Source organism: Eumetopias jubatus, unplaced genomic scaffold, assembly GCF_037043125.1.
Source record: "Eumetopias jubatus isolate StellerSeaLion01/CBP00866 unplaced genomic scaffold, mEumJub1_p1.0 scaffold_3, whole genome shotgun sequence".
Lineage (NCBI taxonomy): Eukaryota > Metazoa > Chordata > Mammalia > Carnivora > Otariidae > Eumetopias > Eumetopias jubatus.
The window spans coordinates 89535420-89542380 of record NW_028274809.1 but is presented as its reverse complement, the minus strand read 5'-3'; the positions used below and the strand labels follow the sequence as shown (position 1 = coordinate 89542380).

At 36.1% G+C, this 6961-nt stretch overlaps 1 pseudogene; it reads right to left on the bottom strand.

Annotated features, from left to right (window-relative positions):
- Positions 1-5628: 5628 nt before the first annotated feature.
- On the bottom strand, positions 5629-6754 carry LOC114207228 (thymocyte nuclear protein 1-like; annotated as a pseudogene).
- Positions 6755-6961: the final 207 nt, after the last annotated feature.

Sequence of the window (6961 nt, the reverse complement as noted above, 5' to 3'; positions counted from 1 at the left end):
CTTATCATAAGAACTAGTTCTAATATTTCCCTGAAAATCTTTAATTCCCAGACTTATCAGCTATGAAATAGAACAAGAAAGGGCTATATCTAGAATTGTTAGATAGTACAGATAAATTGTTTAGGTGCATATCTGACTCATGGTAAATGCAGAATAAATAATAGCTGTTATTTTATGGGCATAGCATTTTTATTGAGTGATGTCCAGATATGGGAAGACAATGATAACCTTTACTCAACAGTTTTTTGACTTCAAGTATGAGAAACCTACTAATCGGTAGTCAAATTAAACCCACAAATCCTCAGTCAACTTCTAAACTCTAAATCCAGCCATGTGGGTGAAAGTAAGGAGGTTATCATATTAAACAAAGAAATCTAGGAGAAGAGTGGCTTATTAACATCTCTTTACTTCCCTCACCACCAAATCAAAAAACAGATATAATCTAAAGACTGATATAGACTACTGATATCTCAACCATTGCTGCAATCATTATGTAATAACTGTACTGAAACACATTATTTCCTTTATAATGTTCAGTAATAAACTCTATTAAGCAACGATCTGGGTCCTTATATACTTAGACCTGTTGAAGCAATTTGTTTTTATCTGGAAAGGTTAGTAGTTTGTCTTTTATTCTATACAAGTGTGTTACATTTTGTCATGGCAATTTGCATTACACTGAATACATTACACCAATACATTATACCAATGACAGGATGAGTATGGCTAAGAAGGAAACAAGTGAAAGAACAGGCTTCTAGCCTTTGTAATCATGTACAGGGCTGTGGATGAACTCATGGACCACTAACTTAACTAAAGCCACTGGTGGGACAACCATCAATGGAGTCCTTAGAGATCAATGAATGGGGTTATTTGGAAAAATAACCTTAGGTTGCTCCACTGAACAACAAGAAATAATAAAAAATGACTACTTCAACTACTTCAACTACTTGAAAAGGATCATAGTTTGATTTATTCTCCCCCATAGCAATAAGAAATAGAATCTGTCAGAAGTTTGTTGCAGAGATTATTCCATGGCCAGAAAGGCTGCTATCCTACTGGCACAGGTTTAGAAACAGTTAGACTTTCTTTCTGGTCCTTAATAGGACCATTAGTTAATAATGCAATAGCTGATACAGATTTACTTCCTGAAATGGAATAACTCAACACACTGTTGGGTTTTTGGAGTAAAGTACTGTTGCAACCTACTGTCCTGTATCTTTTAAGAGAAAAGTAATAGCCTCTCACTGGGCTCTGATAAGGTGTGAGAGACTGACACTGTCATTGTAGAGACTTAGAATCAGAGCTGGAAACATCCAATCACCTATTGGATCTAATGCCCTTTCATGTGCATATCATCTATGCCTACGTCTTCTGTACTACAACCAGAGTTGAGTATAGTGACTGAGGCCATATGGATCACATAGTCTCAAATATTTACTATCTTGCTCATCATGGAAAATGGTTGCTAACTCCTTGTCTGAATGATGCAAGGCCCTCATCACAGGTTCTGAGAAGGATCCATGGAGACTCTATTTTGTCTATCAGAAATGCAACCAAAATGAGAAGATGTAGAAGAGATAGAGTATGGGCAAGGATCAGGCACCATGGGAAGCCTTGAAGGAAATCATTCTTTCACCATTTGTGCAGTATGCCCCAGTTTTCAATTCTTGTTTTGAATGTCCTATACTACTTATTTTTGTTTCTGTTTTTGATAGAATAATGATCTTTCTGTAGCCAATGTTCTCTAGTTATCAAAATATTTATATTAATTAAGATGTATAAATATTTGTGTAATGGGATTATTGCATATTTACACTGTAAAATCAATTCATAACACATATAGGCTAGGTCTAATTATTACCAAAGAATACTACATAATTAAATGAAACTGTAGTTTTAAGAACTATAGAAGCTTTCTAAAAATTGAATAATGAGGGGAACTAAAATTAAGAGCCTGGGAAATGCTGAGTTCTTGGTGGAAAAAGTAAGTTAACACTCTGATATATTTAATTACCAAGTATTTCAAGCATTGATAAAAAGAGAAGAGCCAAGCAGTGTTCATATACACTTGTACATCATGTCCTTAGGTCTGTCTTTTAATTTTTTAAAAAATTGTTTTAAAAGATTTTATTTATCTGAGAAAGAGAGAGAGAGTACAAGAAGGGGCAGGCAAAGGGAAAGAGTGGAGAGGGACAAGCAGACTCCCCGCTGAGCAGGGAGCCTGATGAGGGGCTCAATCACAGGACATCGGGATCATGACCTGAGCCAAGGGCAGCCTCTTAACCAAATGAGAAACCCAGGAAATGAGAAACCCAGGTGCCCCGAGGTCTATTTATTTTTAATAAAATATTCCAGTTTAAGATGAATTCCCATGCATGATTTTATACTTTTATAATAAATGAACGTATTCACTAATTATATATAGTATCATTTTCAAGTTTTACATTTATTGTAAATGATGTGTTTTATGTATCTTTCTTTAAAAATGTTTTAAATGTGATTTTTTGAAATCCATTCACATTGATAGATATTGTTCGAGTTGATTCATTTTATCTGTTGTATGGTCTGTTGTCATATGACTGATATTAATATTAGCTCATAATTATTATAAGTTCACTATGTATCTGATTATATCTGAATTCTATTTATATAAATCATTTATTTTTTTATACACAAAAAACATGAAGCTGACACAATTCTTACCTCCATTTTACAAATGAAGAAACTGAAGCATAGAGTTACATTTACCCAAAGTTGATAGAGCTGGATTTCACACGCTGGCAGAGTAACTCCAAAAAATCATGCTAGATCACTATGCCAAAACTGCCTGCTGGCTTAAGCACAATTTAAATATTTGTTCTGCTGTTAGTGGGAATTTAGGTTGATTATGATATTTGCTATTACAGACAATGTTATAACAGACATTTTGGGGCAGTTCTTCTTATGTTACAGTGAAAATTTCTCTATGTATATTGTTGTGAAATTCCTGAGCTATAAGGTATATGCATCTTCAATTTCATTAGATATCAACAAATGTGCTCTCCAAACTAGTTGTGTGCATTTAAAATCTCATCAATATAGGGTGCCTGGGTGGCTCAGTTGGTTAAGGGACTGCCTTCGGCTCAGGTCATGATCCTGGGGTCCCGGGATCGAGTCCCGCATCGGGCTCCCTGCTCAGCAGGGAATCTGCTTCTCCCTCTGACCTTCCTCCTTCTCATGCTCTCTCTCTACCATTCTCTCTCTCTCTCAATAAATAAATAAAAATCTTAAAAAGAATTAAAAAAATAAAATAAAAATAAAATAAAATCTCATCAATATATAAGCAAATATACTTGATATTTGTAGATTTAAATATTTTCTTACCAAATCTGAAAAATTGAAAGTGACTTCTGGCTTTAAAAATAGTTATTTCTTTAATTACTAGTGGGTTTCAGCCATTCTTTTTATGTATTGATAATTCATATTTCAGCTTCTAAAAATTGTTTGGTCTCTTCATTTGCCTATGTTCCTCTTACTTTTTCTTAACCTTACTAAATTGTGGGGCCTTAAAAGTACATTATAAACACTACTTTTTAATTTGGTAAGTTATAAATGGTTTCTCTAATTCTGTTATTTTCTTTTAGTTTTATTACGCGTTTAGTTCAACAGAAGTTTTCAATTTTAATATAGTCAAATTTGTCTATTTCTTATGGCTATTTCTTTGTCTCTCATGTAAAACAATTAGTTCCTCCTTCATATCATAAGATATTCTTTTGCATTTTTTCCAAAATTTTAAAGTAGTATTTTTCATATTTACATTTTCATCTTCCTGTATTTGATTTTTTTTTCAACTGTAATCAGAAATAACTGACATGCATCACTATACAAGTTTAAGGCACATTTCACTATTGTGAAATGATTACAATAGGTTCAGCTAACATTCTTCTTCTCATCTAGTTACAATAAAGAAGAAATGAAAAAGGAAAAAAATATCCTTGCTACATTAGGATTTACTCTCTTACAACTTCCCTATGTATCATACAGCAGCATTAGCAGTAGTCATTATGGTGTACGTTCATTCCTAGACTTATTTGTTGCATAACTGGAAGTTTGTACTTTTGGACCACCTTCCTCCAATTCCCCCTCCCACCACCCCCTTGTCTTCTGCTAACTTTAGGCTCAGTTTGTTCTTTTTCTAGTTCCTCAAGACATAAAGTTAGGTTGTATTTGGGATCTTTCTTGCTTCTTAATGTGGGTGTTTATTGCTATGAATTTCTCTCTTAAAACTGCTTTTGCTGTATCCCATAAGTTCTGATATGTTGTTTTTCCATTTTTGTTTGTCTCAAAAAAAAATTTTTTTTTTATTTGCCGTGTAATTTCTACTTTGATCCATTAGTTGTTCAGGGGAGTGGTGTTTAATTTCCGTGTGTTCATGACTTTTTGAGTTTTCCTCTTTTATTGATTTCTAGATTTGTACCATTGTTGTCAGACATGATACTTGGAACAATTCCAATTTTGAATTTGCTAAGACATGTTTTATGGCTTAACATGATCTAGCCTAGAAAATGTTCCAGGGGCACCCGATAAGAATGTGTGTTCTGCTGTTGCTGGTTAGAATGCTCTGTATATGTTTGTTATGTCCCTTTGATCTATAGTGTTGTTCAAATCCACAATTTCCTTATTTTTTCACTGACTGGGTGGTCTATCCATTGTTATGAGTGGGGGGTAACAAAATTCCCAACTATAATTGTACTTTTGTTTATTTCTTCTTTTAGCTCTGTTAATTTTGCTTTGTGTATTTAGGTGCTCTGATATTGGACACAGAAATATTTAAAACTGTTATAACTTCTTGATGTACTGACCCCTCTATCATTATATTTTGGCTTTCTTTGTCTCTCTTTCCCATTTTTAAAGTCTATCTGATATAAATATGACCTCTGCTTGGGCCCCACAGATTCCCCTATACTCCCTGTGGTGCAAGATCAGAGTAGGGGCTCCCACAAAGAGACCCCTAGCCTGGGGGAGGCTGGTTGTTACCCTTGGATTGTCATTTCCCACTGGAAGAACTAAAGGCTCAGGGGAGTTCTCTCTGCATGGTCTGAATTGCCTGGGGGAAGGACAATGTCGTTAAAGCATAGCCTCTTCTCGAACCCCTCTGATGCAATCTGTCTTGGTCTCTGAGATGTAGGGGTGCATCAGCCTCACCTCTGTATTCTAAGATTCTTTCAGTGGCATCTTGTTTGTCAGTAGATGTTAACTGTTCTTGTGACAGAGATCAAAGTCAGGAACAGCCAAGATGTGTTCATCTTGGTGATGTCACTTGTATTTGATTTTTAAGTATGGCATGAATTATGGCTCCATTTCTTTTCTAAAACTATATGTAATGAAATCACTGATCCTGTAAATCTAAACGATGACTATTTCCACTTCATTGTTTATTAAGATATGATCGATTGAAAGGTTTATTTTTAAGTTCTTAATTCATTCTATTTCCCTCTGTTTTTTATATTAATGTTTATTGAAAAGGGTACATGAAAACCACCTACGTACACATAACAAGCAAACCTCCTCGCACCTTTTATCTTATAAAAGCTTGACTTCTTTGGAGTAACTAACTTCTTACACATTCCAGCAACAGTGTCCCAGTTAACTTGGTTCCCTTTTCTCAAGGTTCAAAGTAAAATCAAACTCCTCTAGGGTCAGGGGCTAAATTGAGAGTCTCTGGCAAGTGAAAAGAGCCATATATATTTCTTTAATGTTTCAGGTTTTATTTAAATTCAAGTTGTTAACATAGTGTAATATTAGTTTCAGGAATAGAATTTAGTGATTCATTATTCATTAGTTTACATACAACACCCAGTTTTCACCACAAGTACCCTCCTTAGGGCGCCTGGGTGGCTCAGTTGGTTAAGCGACTGCCTTCGGTTCAGGTCATGATCCTGGAGTCCCGAGATCGAGTCCCACATTGGGGGGTCCCTGCTCAGCAGGGAGTCTGCTTCTCCCTCTGACCCTCTTCCCTCTCATGCTCTCTATCTCTCATTCTCTCTCAAATAAATAAATAAAATTTTTGAGAAAAAATAAGTACCCCCCTTAATCACCCATTTAGACCATCCTGCCCCCTCCTCTCCAGCAACCCTCAGTTTGTTCTCTATAGTTAAGAGTCTCTTTTATGGTCCGCCTCTCTAAGAAAGCCATATTTTTTAAGGGCTGGTGATGGGTTTTGAGCTCAGCCAGGGTAATGAAATGCTTCATCATTGAAACAAACTGCACATCCACAATGGGCCATTTAGTGTTGTCTTCTTTGCTGGATGGGTCATAATGGGGATTGTTTTTCTCAAACTTAGTGTGGTCTGGGTAAGCCTCCTTCACAAGCTTCATGAGTCCTGTGATGCCTGGCTCTGTGCAGTTGCCATGGTAGAAGAAAGCTTCTTCCTCCAGCTTCATGGTTGGAAGGGAATTCTGGGTCTGTCCTCGGAGTTTCAAATACCCTCCCATCATGCTGTATACTTGGGCTGTGCTTTAAGGTCCTCAGCACTGAACTTCACATCTATACCTTTCTCTGGTCTGCTTTTTTGTCTCTAACTTTCATGAGCCAGTAACTGTTTAGATTCTTCCCACATTTTTTAGAGTCTGGTTCTCCTAGGGCTGGAGTTATCCACTTAAGCTGATGTCCCTGCTGGGTTCTTAGTGTTGATACAGTTTCCTGCTGACCCTTTATTGCTGGCCCAGCAGGCTCAGCAGCCCCAACCAGCCTCTTCTGGGGCTTCAGCATGGTCTCCCTGCAGGGGTGTTCTCTAGCAGCCCTGACCCTACCACCTGGCAGATCTATTACTTTCCTTATCTTTTTTATTATAGCTTTATAATTAGACTTGATATTTGGTAGGACAAATCTTCTTTCTCATGAATGTCTTGGATATTTTAAGATCCAATATTTCATAAATAGTTTTAAAAATCTTTCTAAGTTATCAACTGGAATCTC